Source organism: Chiloscyllium plagiosum, unplaced genomic scaffold (assembly GCF_037043375.1).
Source record: "Chiloscyllium plagiosum isolate Xiang-an unplaced genomic scaffold, Cpla_swu_hap1 HiC_scaffold_37, whole genome shotgun sequence".
NCBI lineage: Eukaryota > Metazoa > Chordata > Chondrichthyes > Orectolobiformes > Hemiscylliidae > Chiloscyllium > Chiloscyllium plagiosum.
The window spans coordinates 19,859,499-19,879,266 of NW_028270175.1; the positions used below are offsets into that span (position 1 = coordinate 19,859,499).

The following is a 19,768-nucleotide window of genomic DNA, read 5'->3' on the forward strand; positions in this document are numbered from 1 at the left end:
CTTGTCCACTCACTTAACCTATCTCCAGGCTTCTGCAGATTTTCAGAGTCCTCTGCACACTTTGCTCTGCTACTCATTTTAGTGTCATCTGCGAACTTTGACATAATACACACTCTAAATCATCTATGTAAATTGTAAACAGTTGCGGTCCCAACACTGATCCTGAGGCACAACACTAGTTACTGATCACCAACCAAAAAAAAGCACCCATTTATCCTCACTCTTTGCTTTCTCTTAGGTAACCAATCTTCGATCCATGCTAGTATATTTTCGGTAATGCCATCACCTTTATCTTATGCAGCAGCCTTTTGTATGGCACCTTGTCAACCAAGACTGATTTACTTTGATATCATCCTATGTGGATCAGTGTCAAACTTTATTTTACCTTTGGAAATTATCTTGTAACGTTTTATGTATTTGAAGGTACTCTTTAAGTGCAAGTGTTATTGATCAAGCAATATCATTAAAAATGGACTCTCTGGCAATCATCACATTGTTGCTTGTGTCAGCTTCCTATGAGCAAATTGGCTGCTCACAGTACTGCGATGACTACACATCAAAAGTAATTCAGGGCTACTAAAGCTCCTTGAGATATCCTGAGGCTGTGAAAGGTGCTTCTCAATGTAAATCTGTTTTTAAACTGGGATATCCCAGTGGCATGGCAAAGTGGGAATGTCACTGATTATACCTGAAATATAAAGCTAGTCGCCATAATGAAACCACACATCAATTGTTGTAAAACCCATTTGGTTACTCAATGTCCTTTAAGAAGGGAAACCAGTCATCTTGCCTGGTCTGGTCTACATTTAACTCCAGACATACAATCATGTAGTTGACTCTTAGTCTTTTGAAAAGGTCTAGGAAGGCCATTCAGTTCAAGGGCAATACAGTAGCCTTGCCAGTAATGTCCACACCCAAGAAGGAATAAGGAAATGTAGAACGAGGTTAGTCCCTACATTGCAGAGAACAGGATAGTCCTTAAATCATGTAGAATTAGGATAGAATCACTAATAGAGAAATTGGATGATCCATGGGTGAGTAACAAGCTAGGGTAGTTACTACATAAAACTAGGTTAATCCCTGTAGTGTTTTGACTAGTGCAAATAACTGGAATATCCCTATTGTAACCAAAACTACAATAGTCCTTAAGATATATATGTCTAGTATAGTCGAAATGGTATGAATGATTTAAAGGGAATAGTTCCTACAATAGACAGTGATAAGTCCAAATTGTATAGCAATGAGATGCTCGCTACAGCTACAGTGAACAAGATTGGCATAGTTTGCACTTTATAGAACACTCATAATTTCGGCACTATTCAAAACTATGGTAATCCGTGTATTTTACATAACTGGAATAATCCCCTCAATATACATCTCTATGGGAAATAACATATTATAGAACTCGAATAGTCCATACATGAATCAAACCAATAACTGTACAGAATATTGATATGCCCGGCAGTATAAAGAACTGCTACAGCTAAAAGATTATATAAAACAATGACAAACATTTCAGTTTAAAGAACTGAAATAGTTCATGTGTTACACAGAATTGGGACTGATCTGACAGGGTGTAGTGCTGGGAAAGTTTGCCTAGAGAGTGGAGTTGGTTCAGTTGTTATGGGAATTAAGTTGGAGCAGTTCCTAAGCATTATGGAACCGAAACAGTCTTGACAGTGTATAGAGCTAGGATAGTCACTACAGGGTAGTGGATGGGCTTTACAGTTGTGATGATGCTGCCCCTTTAACAAGGTTATGTTAACCTTGTTTCTTTTCAGAGAGGTTGTAAAAGCAGCGAATCCGAAAAGTCTAGGTTTGAAGGGTTTTAGGGCTAATTTGATTATACCAGACACTGCCTCAGGCAAAAGGCTTTCAAGTTGTTTTAAAAAATACACTTGTACAATGAAAGGGGAGCAGCCAGCTCTCCCAACTCAGCTTCACCCTGGTTTGGTTTGGTTTTAGCAGTCTGGCTATTCACTGAAAGCTGGCTGCTGTTTGAGGCTGCTGATCCAAGAAACAGTCACATGGAAGAGAGTGTTCCATGCTGCAACCTCTCGCTCTGACGTCTCTCCTGTAAGACCTTGTTTTTGATTTTACCTTTTTTCCCAGAGGGTGTTTATGGGGATTGTTGCAAGAATTTGGAGCAGCAGCATTAAGTTGGGGTAATCTGTTGGGATTTTGGATAGGTTAAATTATTCTGCATTCTGATCTCTTTTGTTTATGTTTCATTCAGTAACCTTATAAATAAATTCTGTTTTGGTTAAAACTAAATGGTTTGACCAGCTGCATCACTCCTGGAAAATTCATGTTATACCTGTTTAAAACAACAAACAAAGTTAAGTCCAGGCCATCTTCTTGAAATGTTTTGAGGGGGTCTGGCCTGGTCCATAACACAGTGTATGAAGCTGGGACGGTCTCTACAGGGTATAGAACTGGGGTAGTCTCTACAGGGATTAGAGCTGGGACAGACTCTACAAGGTATAGAGCTGGAGCAGACTCTGTACAGCTGGGATAGTCTCTGCAATGTATAGAATTGTAATAGTCTCTACAAGGAAGATGCTGTGGTTATCTCTAAAGGGAATAGAGTTAGGGAAGTCTCTACAGGGTTTAGAATCTGGACAGTCCCAATAACATATAGAATTCAAATCGTCCATGCAGAGTTCAGAGCTAGACCAGTTTCTATAGGTTGCAATACCGGGTCAGTCCATACAGTGTTTAGATCTGGGACAGAGTCTACATCATATAGATTTGGACAGTCTCTATAAGGTTCTTGAACAACAACAGTCCCTATAGTGTATAGAGCTAGGACAATCTCTGGATATATTGAAATAGGACAGTCCCTACATGGTTTAGAATTAAGACAGTCTCAGTAAGGTGTAGAACTAGAATAATCTCTACAGGATGTAGAACTGGGACATTTTCTACAGATTACAGATGGGATAGCTTCCACAGCATATAGAGCTGTGTCTATTCCTAAAGTTTACAAAGCTAGAACAAAGAAGAAAGAACAAAGAACGAAGAAAATTTACAGTCCAGGAACAGGCCCTTTGGCCCTCCAAGCCTGAGTCGATCCAAATGTACTGTCTAAACCTGTCGGTCAATTCCTATGTATCTGTATCCCTCTGCTCCCCATCTACTCATGCATTTGTCCAGACGCATTTTAAATGAATCTACTGTGCCTGCCTCTACCACCTCTGCTGGCAACGTGTTCCAAATGCTCACCACCTTCTGTGTGAAGCACTTACCGCATGTATCCCCCTTAAACTTTCCACCTCTCACCTTGAAAGCGTAACATCTCGTGATTGAATCCTTCACCCTGGGAAAAAGCTTGTCTCTATCCACCCTGTCTATACCCTTCATGATTTTGTAAACCTCATCAGGTCCTCCCTCAATCTACTTTTTTCGAGTGAAAATAAACCTAACCTACTCAACCTTTCTTCATAGCTAGCACCTTCATACCAGGCAATATCCTCGTAAACTTTCTCTGCACCCTCTCCAAAGTGACCAGAACTGTACACAGTATTCTAAATGCAACCGATCCAATGTCTTGTACAATTTTAACATGACTTGCCAGCTCTTATACTCAATACCCTATCCAATGAAAGGCTATATGCCTTCTTGACCACTCTATCCACCTGTGCAGCAACGTTCAGGGGACAATGGACCTGCACTCCCAGATCTCTCTGCCCATCAACTTTTCCCAAGGCTCTTCCATTCATTGTATAATTTGCTCTAGAATTAGTCTTGCCTAAATGCATCACTCACATTTTTCTGGATTGAAAACCATCTGCCACTTTTCCGCCCAACTCTCCAGTCTATCTATATCCTCCTCTATTCTCTGACAGTCCCTTATGCTTTCTGCTACTCCATCAATCTTCATGTCATCTGCAACTTGCTGATCATACCAACAGTGCCCTCTTCCAGATCATTTATGTATATTAAAAACAATAGTGGCCCCAACACTGACCCCTGTGGAACACCACTGGTCACCTTTCTTCATTTCGAGAAACTCCCTTCAACTACTAATCTCTGTCTCTTGTTGCTCAACCAGTTCTTTATCCACCTTGCTAGAACACCCTGCACACCATGTGACTTCGGCTGGAATAGTTTCCCCAGTGTTGGGACTGTCTCCACAGTGTATCAAGTTGGGATAGTCTCTACAGGAGAAATGAGATGGGATAGTCTCTACAGGGTGTAGAGCTGGGATCATCTCTACAGTTTACAGAGTCATAGAGTCATACAGCATGGAAACAGACCCTTTGGTCCAACTCATCCATGCCAACCAAGTTTCTCAAGTGAAACTAGTCCCATTTGCCTCCATTTGGCTCGTTTCCCTCTAGTCTTTTTTTCTGTTCATGTATCTGTCCAAATGTCATTCAAATATTGTAAATTTAATCACATCTACCACTTCCTCTGGCAGTTCATTCCACATATGAACCACCTGCTGTGTGAAAAAGTTGCCCCTCAGGTCCATTTCAATCCTTCTCCTCTCACTTTAAATATATGCCCTCCAGTCTTGAACTTCCTTACCCTAGGGAACTGATCTTTGCTATTCACCTTAACTATGCTCTCATGATTTTATAAACCTCTATATAATGAGCTGGGACGGTCTCTATAGGGTACAGAGCTGGGAAAGTCTCTACTGGGTATGGTGCTGGGATAATCTCTACAGTGAATAGAGATGGGACACTCTCAACAGAGACAGGAGAGTCTCTACAGGCTATATAAATGGGAGAGTCTGTATGGAGTATAGAGATGGGAGAGTCTCTACAGCGTATAGAAATGGAGAGTCTCTACAGAGTATAGAGACGGGAAAGTCTCTACAGTGATACAGACAGGAAAGTCTCTATAGAGTATGGGGAAGGGAGAGTCTCTAGAGTATGGAGCTGAGACAATCACTACAGGGTGTAGGCCTGGAATATTCTCTACAGTGTACAGAGCTGGGACAGTGACTACAGGGTACAGGGTTGGTTTGGACTCTATAGGTATGGAGCTGTGACAGTCTCTGCAGGATGTAGAGTTAGAATAATCTCAACAGGTTATCGAGCTGGGCTAATATCTACAGGGTACAGAGCTGAGATAATCACCACAATGTGTAGAGGTGGAACAATCTCTCTAGGGTATAGAACTGGGACAGTCTATATAGCGTGTCGAGTCAGATCAGTTTCTACATGGTATACTGCTTGGTATGTTCCTGCAGTATATGGGGCTGGGACAGCAGTGACAGGAATTGGAATTGGGGCATGCCTAATGCTTTACCAGGGAGTGTGTGTCCTTTCAATAGACAATAGATAATAGGTGCAGGAGTAGGCCATTCTGCCCTTGAAGCGTGCACCACCATTCAATATGATCATGGCTGATCATCCTCAATCAATATCCTGTTCCTGCCTTATCTCCATAACCCTTGATTCCACTATCCTTGAGAGCTCTATCCAACTCTTTCTTAAGCGAATCCAGAGACTGGGCCTCCACTGCTCTCTGGGGCAGAGCATTCCACACTCCCACCACTCTCTGGGTGAAGAAGTTTCTCCTCATCTCTGTCCTAAATGACCTACCCTTATTTTTAAGCTGTGTCCTCTGGTTCGGCACTCACCCATCAGCGGAAACATGTTTCCTGCCTCCAGAGTGTCCAATCCTTTAATAATCTTATACACCTCAATCAGATCCCCTCTCAGTCTTCTAAACTCAAGGGTATACAAGCCCAGTCGCTCCAGTCTTTCAGTGTAAGGTAATCCCACCATTCCAGGAATTGACCTCATGAACCTTTGCTGCACTCCCTCAATAGCCAGAATGTCTTTCCTCAAATTTGGAGACCAGAACTGCACACAGTACTCCAGGTGAGGTCTCACCAGGGCCCTGTACAGCTGCAGAAGCACCTCTTTGCTTCTATACTCAATCCCTCTTGTTATGAAGGCCAGCATGCTTTCTGTGATTGTATCTGTGGTATTTTAAGGTAGAATACTTTTAATCGTTTACCAGCTCATCAATACTATAAGACCTTACGACCACAGATGTTGGCCATTCAGCCCATCGACACGACCCGCCATTCAGTTCAATCACGTCTGATCGAATTATCCTAAACTTGGCCTTGCTGCCTGCTGCGTTGGTATCTGCTGTAGCCCCGACACTTGGCATCACTGGAAAACTCTGCCCACGGTGGATGTAACTGAGCCATTTCCTGGTGAGACTGGACTTGATAGAGGAACAGAAATTCCGAATTTGAGTTGGGGTGGGCAGGTTGCTCTGCTTGGGAAATGGATTGCTTTAATCGGATTTCTAACTCGCCAGCTCTCCCGCTGAAATATGCAGCGAGGCTTCGAGCGTGCTTGAGTGCATTTAGCGGTGGGGAATGGACGCCCCGCTGTGATAGAGCGTACATCTCACTGGGGAAGTCAGGCAGCTGCGGGTTCAGAATGGGATCTGGTGTGCTACACAGAGACAGGCCAAGTAGCAAATGACATTTCTCAAAATCCAGCCCCTCAGAACAGAATAATCAGCATCTGGACAAGAAAGTTGAAGCGAGCGCTGGGAAGTGAACCTCCGATTGTTCCCCTTCTGCAGTTTGTGGCTAACGGCGGGAAAGCCGGGATGGACGGACTGCAGTCCCGGGAAAGCGCGGTACTCATTCACTGGAAACCGGCCTCTTTGCAAACGTTGTCCCTGCCGCCAGAAACCCTGAGGAGCTTGTCCTCGGTGACTTTCCACGGCCTGGGGGCCGTCCTGAGGTGGGTCAGTCACCAATCCTAACTTTCACCCGAGAGTTGAGCCCTACATTGAGAAGCCCATGATCCCAGCCTGACTCCGCAAAGCCTCTCACCTCCGTTCTATTAATCTTGAAACTGTATTTAACCCGCTGTAATATTGTAAAAACAATAAAGATTGTCTTTTTTCAACCGGCAGTGTGGGAGAAATGCAGTTAATTTTGCATCCGGGATGTTACTGAGTGGAGCCCATACACCGCCCGATTCCATTCGGAGTACTCCGTACTTCATTCCCATCAATGGGCTGAAACAAGCTTCTCCTTATTGCCTTTAACTAACCCCAGAGCGGGGACAGCTTGTCACATGTTGATTATTAATTAACGTTCTTGATCTGTGAGGTAACTAATTAACAACCCCCGCTCCTGGCTCAGGACAGTCACGCTTGTTACCCACAGAGAGAGAGAGAGAGAAATCTATCATTAGAAACAGCTTTGAAAGACTTCTCCATTTACCCTCGTTCATGAATCTTCTTCCATTGCAGCTTTGAGCCTGTTGTCCACTAGCGGCGCCGCTGGTTGCTCTTTAGTATCTGACTTGCCATTTTCAAGAGATTTTCACATTTCCTAAGATCAGAAATTTCCTTTTCTGTTTCGTATAGGGCTACTGTCTCTGTCTCTCTTTCTCTCTGGTTGCATTGTTGTTCAAAAGGATAATCCTCTGTCCTCTCTTCCCCAAAGGCTGTCTCCCCTCCTTTGAGGTAGCATTGCCCTACACAGGAACGCTGGAGAGGTTTGTATTAACTTCCCTCACCAACAGAATTCTCCAGCTTTTGAGCCGAAGAAATATTCCATAGCAGAAGAGCAGGACGGGGCCGAAAGGGTTACGTTCCTGCACACATGGGTCTTCACTAACCACCCACAACCCTCCTCAGAGGACCACTTCAAGATGTGGGTCGTGTGACTCAACAAAGAGCTCGGCCCAAGGTTAGAACGGCTCCAGTAGCCCCATGGCCCCAGTCCATTAATAAGGTCCCAGCAAACTCAAAGAAGCATCAAGTGTAACAGCAAGTTTTCCTTACAAGGTGGGTGTGAGTAATCCGGAGGAATGAGTGCAGCAGCGTTGTGGCAATAGTGATCTTAACAGAATTCTGGCTACCTTCCTGCCGCGTGAACTTGTCCTTTGCGCTATGGTGGTCAACTCTGCTGCTAAACACCAACAGCCCAGTCTGGCATGGCCCTCTGTGCTTTCGGGTGCAGAGGAAGACAGTGGATATCTGAGCTCTCTGTCCCTGGCCTTTCACTGTGCCCGTCCAGACAGTCAGTCTCCAGAGGTCAGGTCAGTCGGAAATTCTACCAGTTATCTGCATCAATGCTTCATCGTCTTCATAACCCTCTTCAACCAAGCTAAGAGATTCAAACCTGGGCAAACATTATGGAGATTCCGGGCTGCTCAAACCTCAGGGTCCCACTTAACCTCCCTGTTTGGTTGGAAATAACTGTAGGACACAGTGTTCAGCACCTGCTTGGTTGCAGGAGTTGCTGTAAAGATGGAGGATATAGACAACAATCAGCCTTTGGGCTCGACTCCAGGTTTTCTAATGTCAGGGTTTAACCCATTAGACTTCAACTCGCCTCATATCAAATTGAAATCCCTCGGTCTGGAAAAGAGTGCAGAGTCCATTCAGTTCTTGGGGCTAGAATGAGCAAACGGTACTGTGACAGCAACGACTTTAAGGGCATTGTTTCAATACTGAGCAAAAGAGTATTGTGAGAGTGGTGAAGATTGAGCAGTTACTTTTACTGTGACAATAGTGAATACTAGAGTGTAATAGTCTTCAGAGACACGTGAGTACTGAGTGTAACAGTATTGTGAGAATAGTGAGCTTTCAGCGTGACAGTATTGTGAGTAGTGACAATAAGAGAGCAGTAGATATCCCCCAATTATGAAAATATTGCGAGAATAGTGACTTCAATGTTTAACCATAAATACACAAATGAGTGAAGGTGGCAGGCCGGGTTGTCTGGGAGGTTAGCAGAGCTTCATGTGCTTCCCTTGGCTTTAAAACAATGGCAGAGAATACGGGATCAAGAAAATTATGATAAACCTTTCTAAAACTCTGGTTTGTCCTGAATTGCAGTGTTGTGCCCAGTTCTGTACACGACACTTTAGGAATGATGTGAAGCCCTTAGAAAGAGTTTGGAAAATATTGGAGAGGATCGTTCCGGAGATGAGATATTGCTGTTGTGTGGACACAGGATGGAGGGCTGAGGCTATTCTCCTTGTAGGAGATAGTTAAGAAGCGGGTTTCAGAATCATGAAGGAGCTGCACGAAGTAGATGAAGAAAGAGTTTATCAGGCAGAGGAAACTGATTTAAACGGATTGGCAAGAGGACAACTGTAATACAAAGCAACGCTTTATTTTAAAAGTAAGTGGTTTGGATCTGGAATGCACTGCCGAGAGATGTGGTTCGGGCAGATTCAGTTGTGGTCTTAAAAAGAGAATTAGATTATTATCTGAAGAGGAAAGAAATGGAAAGCCATAAGGAAAACCCAGAAGAGTGGGACGAAGTGAGTTGCAACAAAGCTAGCATTGATAGGAAGGGCAGAATGGCTTCCTTTTGTTTTGGATTCATCCTGTGGAAAGCGCTTTGAGAATAATAAGTGTAACAATACCGTTTGAATAGTGAGAGTATAACAGTGCTGTGAGAACACTGACTGTAACCATATTATGGATACTGTGAGAAATGAGTGTAACAAGATTGTGAAAGTAATCAGTACAAAGAGGTATATTTGTACAAACCAATGAAGGCGACAGAGCAGGTTGAATACTGGTTAATAACTCATATAGGTCATTGAGTTTTATGTAAATAGGGCACAGGGTATCGAAGCAGGGAAGTTATATATAAACGCAAGTGTAACAGTCTGAGACAATATGGATGTCAAACATTATTATCAGAGTCATAGAGATGTACAGCATGGAAACAGGCCCTTCTGTCCAACTTGACCGTGCCAACCAGATATCCTAGATAAATCCAGTCCCATTTGCCAGCACTTGGCTCATATCCCTCTAAACTCTTCCTATTCATATACCCATCCAGACGCCTTTCAAATCTTGTAATTGTACCAGCCTCCACCATTTCCTCTGGTAGCTCATTCCATACACGTACCAACGCTGAAGACACGGTAAAACAATGTATAAACACCGGTCCTGCCTTGCCCAGTTCTGAGGAAGGATGTGTAGGCTTTGGAGACAATGCAGACAAGTTTCCCGACAATGGTTTGACTGGGGATGACTTTGAGTTGAAGAAGCTCAACGTTTCTCCTGGCAAAGAGGGGATGTAGAGAAGGCATGGTCAAGGTGTTCAAAATCAAGAAAGGTCTTTTCAGGGCAAATTGGGTGAAAGTGTTTTCCTTGGCAGAAAAGTTGGAAAACCAGAGGACAACGACTCAAAGGGATTGACAAAAGAAGGAAGGACAACATGAGGGCACCTATCTTCACGCAGCGAATGGTTAGGATCTAAAATACTGTGGAAGTGTGTTGGAGGCGGGGTCAGTCATGGTCTTAAAAAGTGAATTAGATAATTACACGGAAAGAAATGTTGAAAAATGCAGGGGTTCCTGGGAGTTGGGGGGGGGGGGGTGACAGTAGTATGGGAAAAGCTCGCATGGGCAGGCCAGGCCGAATGGCCTCCGACTGTCCTGTAACCATTTGCCGAATCTATGAACGGTTTGGGGAGAACAGTGAGGATTGTGCGAAACTTAATAGAGTCTTAGTCTTTAACTAGAGCCAGCAGCAGGGATTTCTGACCTTTCCTTGTATCTTATTGTAAAGCCTTGCCTTAGTTTTCTGGGTTTTCTCCCCCCTTAACTTCCCACTCCCAGCGGTGTCTCACAAAGCACCTGGTCTGTGGTGCAGTCTAAAGCTGGGTTCCTGGTTCTCAAGACCCGCTCGTGGTCGTTTCATCAATTACTAAATGAATTCCTCGTTCCTATTAAATCTTTCTCAACCATTCGTCAGTTTGTAGGCTGCCCTGTCAGTGGTGTGTACCCATACTGCTTTGAATTCATACGAATCCCCGCGGGGTTCTGGAATGATTTAGCATGAACTTTGCTGATTTCATTTCAGTTTTGAAGAGAACGGATGTCACTGGGATATAACTCTGGTTCAGACTACACTGAACCCAGCGAGGCTTACATTTATATAAAGAGTTGAGAACATTCAAAGGTCACTATGGAAAGAGGCCGTTCTGCCCGTACTGCCCATGCTGGTACTTTGAGTCGGCTATCCGGTGATACACACGCCGCCGCCCCCACCCCCACCCCCACCAAACACACACACACTTTCCGTAACTCTGCAAATTGTTCTTTTCCCCCATATATTTATCAATTTCTTGTTTGCATTTTCAAAGTTTAAATTCAATTTCTGTTATCCAGTCAACACCATCTCCTCAGTCCCGATCAAACCAAAACCAGCAGACTTCATTAAATCTCCACGAAATATTTATTTACAATATCAATCCATCGTGGGCTGAATTTGCGACCTGGCCTGAGTGGAGCCTGTGTTTGCAGCTACGCAGGGAGATTAGTGAACAGCTATTTCATGTACTATCAGCTACAGGTTGTGCGGATCTCCCAGCCGTTAGCAAGATTGACATTGAATCGATTTACTCGGTATTGTAGCACCGAGGCATGGGACCCTTCATCCCTGAGGTGGGGGAGGGGAGGCGGGGGTGGTGGTGGAGGTGATGAGACAAGCCATCCCATGGATTGGCCCGAAATTCCTGGCAGGTTTCAGGTAGACACTGCAGCGTGTCTCACCTGACAGCGATCAGGCCTGTTCAGGAGCGAGGGCAGCTCTGAAAGCAAATTCCCCAAGCAACTGTGGCATCGTCCACACTGAAACCCGTAGACGCACTGACCATTGCTAACCAGGACATAGAGGCATAGTGGCGTACAGCACAGAAACAGACCCCTCGGCCCAGCTCATCCATGCCGATCAGATATCCTAACCTGATCTAGTCCCATTTGCCAGCATTTGGCCCATATCCCTCTAAACCCTTCCTATTCATTTACCCACCCAGATGCCTTTTAAATGTTGTAATTGTACCAGCCTCCACCACTTCCTCTGGCAGCTTGTTCCATATACGCACTACCGTGAAAAAGTTGCCCTTAGGATCTTTCTAAAATTATCCCCTCTCTCCTTAAACCGTTGCCGTCCAGTTTTGGACCTCTCCCTCCCTTGGGATAGCACCTCGGCTATTCAGCCTGTCCATGCCCCTCAGGATCTGAGATCACCCCTCAACCTCCGACGTTCTAGAGAAAAAAAGCCTATCCCTATTCAGCCTCTCACTGTATCTCAAACCCTCCAATCCTGACATTATCCTTGTAAATGTGCTCCTATCTCCCTCATTCCACAGCCCGGCCGGGCATACTTAAACACTGTCAACCGCGCACACACTTTCATAGTCACCGTCGTGCTCGGCTGTCTCTCGATTGGATGATAAGGTATACTCAGAGTCTGCCTGTGTTCATGTTATTGAATAGCTTGCTTCTTGACCCACAAACACAGACTGACACTGTCCCTCACTCTCACACAAACATATAAATACATTCTGTTAGCGAACGCATTCTCACACAATTCATTCGCCCTGATCCACACACAAGCACATAAACACAACCTCCACAGCACTCATCTTCAGACAGACATACACACAGGCGCCATACGCAAACACACGCTATCTCACCCACAGGCAAATCAACACAAACATTGACAACACATTCTTACACAAAGACATATAAACTTACCCTCACAGATACCATTCATTCCAATCCACAGACATACACACACAGGCATACGCATGCAAACTTACTCACCCACACAGACATATCAACACATCTTTAAATACAACAGCCATTCTTACATACATGCACAAAGGCGTACAAATCCATGCCAGAAAAAGTACAATCTCACCCACTAACATGTTCTCACCCACTCAAAAACCATATCAACATATCTTCACAGATAACACAGTCTCACAAACATCCTCACAGGCACAACTCCTTGCTTTATATTCATACGCACACACTGATAAACACGCGCCCACATATAAACATCCTCAGTAGTGCTCTAAGTCATATCTATATATGCATACATACTCACATCACTCGCGCTTACCCACCCACCCACACCCCCACACACAAACACAGACACTCATCTTCACACCATGCACCGACTGTAACACCCTGTCCAAAATAAGGAATCGCACCTTCTTCAGAAATAAATGCTACCAGAGAACCGTTGAAGGGAGTTGAAGAGTTAGAGTGACCGACCCTTTTTTTAAAAAAATCTTTTTTTTCCTTACAAAGTTAAGTTACAGTGAGTACATCTCACTGAATAAGGTCAATATATTCTCCTATCTAAGATCCGTGGCCATATCATAGCAAGAGATTAGCCCGGCGGGAGACAAATTCAAACAGAGATAATAAAATGCACTTTGCATTGATCTGTCTCAACCTGCTCCGCATGGCCTTCCAGAGGCATGTCCCAGGGTCCCCTAATAGTCGGCTATTTCATTCACTCTTTAATTGTGAAGCTGCAGTGAAATCCTGACTATGAGCTATGTCTGCGTTTGATGCTAGTGCAGTGATCAGTCCCCAGCTCGGTTACTTTTATTTCCTGAATTGGTCCTTCATACCAAAGTTTCCCAGATATGAACCAAATGTTTCACTCAATCGCTGTAGGAGACTAAAGCTGAAGTGTTGAGGGCACGGTCTGACCCTCCCTCTACCATTCCTTGTCTACAACAGTTAAATCCACCAGAATGCCTCTTCTAAAACTGTCCGGTGATTTAATTTTGATGGGGAGAGAAACTCCACCTAGTCTATATTGCTCCTCTCTATAACGCAACCAATTTCCCCAAATGGGCCCTGGTTGGTGATTCACAGATTCCGCAGGGTGGCGAGGCAGGAGTGGAAGCACTACGAGTGATACTAAAGTTCAGGTAAGTCCTCTCTGAGTAGGACGTAACTCTATATCTAAACGGTACGCCGCCAGCGCCGAAAGCATTTACTGTGGCAGTCATTGTAGAATGATACAGCGCAGAATGAAGCCATTCGGTCCATTGTGCCCGTGCTAGCTCATTGAAAGAGTGATTAATTAGTTCCATTTTGCCTGCCTTTTCCAAAAAATAACTCCGTAAAAGCACTTTTCATCTACTATAAGCCCCTGTTCGCTGTTATTATTGAATCCATCTCGACCAGGCAGTGCAGTCTAGATCATCACTCATCTCGCCTCCTTTTTGTATGGTCAATTATCTTCGCCAATTACCTTAAGAGTGTGACCTCTGCCCTCCAGATCACTGGAAACAGTTTCATCCGATATACTGCAGCAAAATCACTCTGGTTAGGGACACCTTTCCCTGGTCCATCTAACATCGATGTTTTAGGACCATTTTCTAAAATAGAACAATGAATTGCGGTGCTGGAGATCTGAAACACACACACAAAAACCTTTTGGTGGAGAAACTCAGCAGGTCTCTCTCTGGGCTCCCTCCCCATCTATTCTCCCACCTTTCGTCCCTCTCGCCTCCACCCCAGTCATCAGCATGAATGTCCCCTTTTCCCAACTACTATGAGTTCTGAAGAAGGGTCTTGGGCCCGAAACATTAACTAAGTTTCAGTCTGCTTTCAGACCTGCTGAGTTTCTCTAGCAATTTCTGTTGTTCTGTGTTTCAGTAAATCTTCTTGTGCCCCGTGGCTGTGGCATTCTTCCCAAAGTGCCTAGATTTGAACACAATACTCCAACTGAGATCTAACTAGTGCTTAAAAAAAGGTTTAACCTAACTCCCTGGCTAATGTACACTAGGCATCCGTTTATAAAGCCATTGGTTCTGAAAGTTTAAAACAGCCTTCTCCTGTCACCTACAAAGATGTGCGCATAAATTCCGCAGTTCTCTGTTCTTGCACTCTCTGTAAAGGAAGCTTTACTTTGTACCTAATCCTTGATTGGGTCTGACCTGGGAGTGTTTGATGGGGACAGTGTAGAGGACCTAGCTCTGTATCACATCGAACTTTTGATGTACCCACTATGGAAATGTTCGATGGAGACAATATAAAGAGAGCTTTACGCTGTATCTAACCTTGTGCTGTAGAAGTGTTTGTAACTATCACTGCCGGCCTGAAATTAACCGGGTGCGCTCTCTCCTTCATCTCATTAACTCTGAGTAAAGGTGAGGAAGTAAAAGGCTGGTGCGTAGGAAGCAATGTTGCTCTTATATACATATTTAAAATAGGAGGTCTTCTAAATATCCAACAGATCTGGCGGTATGTCATATTGGTCTCGGAATATTAGCTCTGTTTCTCTGTCTAAAGATGCTGTCAGGCCTGCCGAGTTTCTCCAGCACTATCCGTATTAAATTCACCCCGTATCTATGTAGCATCCACGGTTTACGTTAAAGAGCAGACAAAGTGGACGGGATTAAAACCCACAGCAGCGTTCTCAGGCTGCAGCTGAAACCTGTCCCTGCCCCGGGCGACCGTGCCCCACAGACCAGATCAGTGCTAACCCATGACACCGCCTCAACTGGGGGACTGGTGCCTGCTCAGCAAAGGCACTAAAGAAAGTGTTCACTTTCTGGCGGGAAATGCACTCGGACCCACAACTGTCCCATTATGGGCAGGCAACTTGTTTGCCTCTTGGTGACACTGGCCGTTTTTCCAAGAACAGGCGAAAATTGGTTTTACATTTGTGTGGGCAGACCTCGGTTGGAAAGTGTTTAAATAAAGCTGCAAATTTAGCAAGGGGCGGGGATTTATTCCGCACACTTTAATTCTGTTAGCACATCCTTCTAAGTTCCTCACTGTGATCCTCCCCTCCCCACACAAAAAGGCCACAGATCCCTCATTCACTGCACACAAATAATATGTGTGCTGAGATCGAGCCTGTCCCCAATGCAGACTGTCCTTAATTAGCTGAAAACGGGAACCCCGCACTAAAGCGTGGTGAGACTGTAATATGATAAACTCCCTTTGTTAAAGTGTCACCATAAATGTTCCTGATAAGCAAACGCGAGTAGGATCAAAGGCAATAAGCTTCTCAATTTCCTGACTCCGTCTCCTAATTTTCCTCACCTATTTTTCCCCCTTTAAACAACACTCGACAATCCGTCCTGTTCCTTGCCAACGAGAGTTCAGGGGTCAGCCAAGCACTTGCAAATAATTGCGAATTAATATCCTCCTGAAAAGACTTACTCTGGGCTTTCCTCAGATGACAAATGTCTTTATAAATTCGCAACGAGATGACACCCATTTTTATTATTTTATTTTGGTCACAATCCTACAACCGTCTGAAACATAATCTGCTCCGGACTTTTGCCTCCCTTTACAAAGCGCTGAAGATGGGAAGCTCCTAGTAAGTATTTCTCAAAACACAACATAATCAGTCTCTTCCCCTGCTCGCCTGTACACTACAGCAGTAATGAATGGGTTTAGATGCTTCCCTTCTCTTTCTTGTTTATTAAAACTACCCCGAGCCTGTGTTCGGGGTTGGCTATCTGTTAATAACCATGTTTGCGGATTCTTTCATATGGGCTGCAAGACCAGAATACTGCACACTTGTAGGCCCCTAACACACACACACATGCACAAAAAAAGGTTCAACTCTATTCTCCAAAGTAGTATGGCGAATGCATCCTCCTTTCTAAGCTTAAATGTGAGACCTGGTAAATGCTCGATGCAACTCATATTGAGACAACCTGTTGGCGTCTCTGTTATGTTAAAGTTATTGGGCCCATCACCCATTTTTAATAAACTTAAGCAACTCGAGATTCGTGCACCATCTGCCCAGTGTCCGGCTAGAATCAGACATTCGGCCTTTTCCTATGAGGGATTCCCTCAAAGTTAGATTGGACAGACCTTCGATTCATCCATTCCTCGTGGGACCCTCCCCACCCCCCCACCCCCACCCCCGAACACAGAGGCACCTCACCCCCCAACACCCTACATCTGGAATAACCCCTCAGTCCTGTCACATTTCACTGAAAACGAGATGCAGAGCTGGCTGAGACATGGAGTTGAATCGATTTACCAGAACCGCTGCACTTCCAATGACAGTTCAGTCCCGTGACTGTGATTCTGCCAAATAACTAATACAATAATCCAATTAAAAACTAGAAATCCCAAATATTAAGAAACGCGATGCCATGCATGGACCAAGTTGCTAACTTTTGTTTTAGAGAGCATTAAAATAAGCAAACATCACCTTTAACACCAGAAGATTCTGGGTAAGATGAAACTAGGATTTATTTTTAAAAAAACGTCCAACTTAAATTCCGAAGTGTGGCTCTCGCAATCTGCCATGGTTGGAATTTCACCATCGAATTGAAATGCTGGGTCATTTTTATTATTATTGTTATTATTTCATAAATTTGAGAGAGGATTTAGGGTTTTGCTCCATCCCAAAGACCTTTCAGCTTTAAGTTCTGGGTCCTATATGTTCTTTAAAATCCTTTCCATGTAAATTGCAATGAAATATAGAAGGGGTAAGAGGGAAAGCCTTGATGGGAAAGGGGAGGTTAATCCTGGTTTAATGCAGTGATGCAGCTATAGGACCGAGCTGCGCTGATTGTGTTATCTCTGCCTAACATTTGTATCTCGCTCAATTCCTGCAGCCAAATAGCTGGGAGAAAGTGGAGATGTATGGACTGCTGATGCCTCGGGAAAATATGTTATTAATATCTAAATAACGTTGCCATATTTGAGCTAAATCTCTCTCTCTCACTCTTTCCTGGTGTTGGATGAATTCGTTTGAAGTGCAGTGCTATCGCTTTCTCTCATCCTCTTTCTTCGTTATGCCTCCTCACTTCTGACACATGAATTGTAGATAGTTTAACTCATGCAAAATATTTTTTTAAATACTCAATTTCCGAAGTCAGTCTGTCCCTTTCTTTCTCTCCTTCAGCCTTTATTCCTATCTCTCCATTTTTCTATCCTTTTACGTTCTCACATGCAATTATTCTGATTTAAATCATATTATTGGTTTCGCGTTTCTGTGCTCTGATGTCTTTCACTCTGTTTCCCAACATTCAAAAAAAAATACAATTCTCTTTTTCGTTTCCCTAAGCCACGGTCCTCCCAGCTTTATTAATTTCCATATTTCTGTCCTCTTTAAACCTTGTCCATTATCTCAAACCTTCTCCCATTCCCTGCTTCAAGTTAACTGAACTTGAATTGCTCTGTTTTACTGTCCTTACTTGCTTTCTGTCTCGCCACTTGTGTGTTTATTTATCTAAACCCCGACTAGTAAAGTATTCCGCGCCAGTATTTGCTTTAATAATTGCTCTCTCAGTGTTGTACCTTATTTGTCTTCGCTTTCTCTGACAAGTGTCATTCGTGTGGCGGCTATATCCCTTTCTTTAATTGAATATGCACATTACAATGAGTTGTAGCCCCGGATAGTTTGACATTCCTCTATCTGTTCCCTGGCCTCTATTATTACAGCTAATCCCCCCCTCACAAACACAGAAATCCTCTCTGCGTTCTGTTTGATTAGATTCACAACTTCCAGGTGACCCTCGGTCTTCAAGTATCTATTGTAGCCTCTCTGTCTCTCTTTCGCTTACACATGAAGGTTTTTGGTTAACTCTCTGTGGTTACTTTACCGGATAGACACTTCTACCTCGTCAAACCAGGTGTGAAACACGCTTCACCCACCACGTAAACACAACAACTTTAATGGCTCTCTCTCGCATTTTATCTATATCTCTATTTGACCAACTCCTGTATGTCAGCTTCCTATAGTCATCCTGTCGCATGCGGTGTTATTCTACTCTGCCAGATGCAACTGGCTTGTCTAAATGTTTACATGACCGCAAAATTCAACACTTCTCCACTCCCTATGACTAACTGCTACTGACCGAACACCAAACTCCTCACCAAAACAAAACGCGGGCAACCAGCATGTGGTTCCACACTCGATTCTCACTCAGAATTCCCAGTTGCCAGTCTCTGCAACTACAACGCATTATTACCCTATTACATTGCTTCATTGTTTATTCGTGTGATGCAAATTTCTTCCGTTTAGTATTCCATTGATCTGCAATTTTGACCATTGTTCGTTCCGCAGTCTATCGCGTCTCTCCAGCCTTTTAAACTCGTCATCCAATTTAATTCTCTTGTGTCTGTCGATCTATCTCCCATTTATAATGATACCCACACCATTTATTCTCGTAACATGTTGCAGATGCTCGCAAGTCTCATCTACATTTCCACTTCCATTGCAAATCGATACCCCGTGCTGTGCAGATTGTCATTTCAGAGACATTTCAGTGTATATTCTTTCACGAATTCCACCGCATTATTTTCTTCACCATTCTGTTTATTTACTTTTTTCCTAATTGTGTAGGATTTACCCACAGTCAAGGTATCTTTGGAGTTTACCACTCAGAAATAAATCGACAGAAATTTGGAGGGGATGCTGGAGCAGGAATGTTGAACTCCACTCCCTCCCACCCCAGCCCCCACCCCGAGTAAGTCAGTGGGAGACAGAACTTCATCTTACCCACTCATTCATTCATTAGCTTTGGACACCTCTTTCTTTTAGTTGGAGTTTTGTTGAAACAGGTTCCCTCAACTACGCGGTTACATTTTTAAAACGTTCATCCCCAGTCTAAGTGATTGCTGTCAGCACGAGGTCGGAGGAGCATGTGACAAAATGCTAACTCTGTCCTCAAACGATATACACATTTTATGAAAAATCACGTTCTATAAAAGGGAACTGAAATCTGGCCAATTTGTGCCCGGAGCTACACAGAGCGAAGCGTTTAAAGATGAAAGTGCAAGAAATAAAAGGGCTCAATTTAATCTGCCTTAAAACCCTTCAACATAACGTTTGTGCTTAAAAGTCCCCACAGTGGCTGATTGGGGCTAAATACACTTCTAACCATGGCTAGCAGCTATTACACTCCTCGGAAACACAGCCCCTCATTCACACAGAACAGTTTTCATTACTTTCTGTAATAAGCCTTAACATTATTAAATGTCAGAGAGATGAGAGAGAAAGGAGCAGT

At 43.8% G+C, this 19,768-nt stretch overlaps 1 protein-coding gene across 4 annotated transcripts in view; it reads right to left on the reverse strand.

The window, feature by feature from the left end:
- The window catches only part of pax7a (paired box 7a), a 245,814-nt gene that overhangs the window by 213,696 nt on the left and 12,350 nt on the right, over positions 1 to 19,768 (reverse strand). The gene's annotated exons all lie outside the window — the stretch shown is intronic.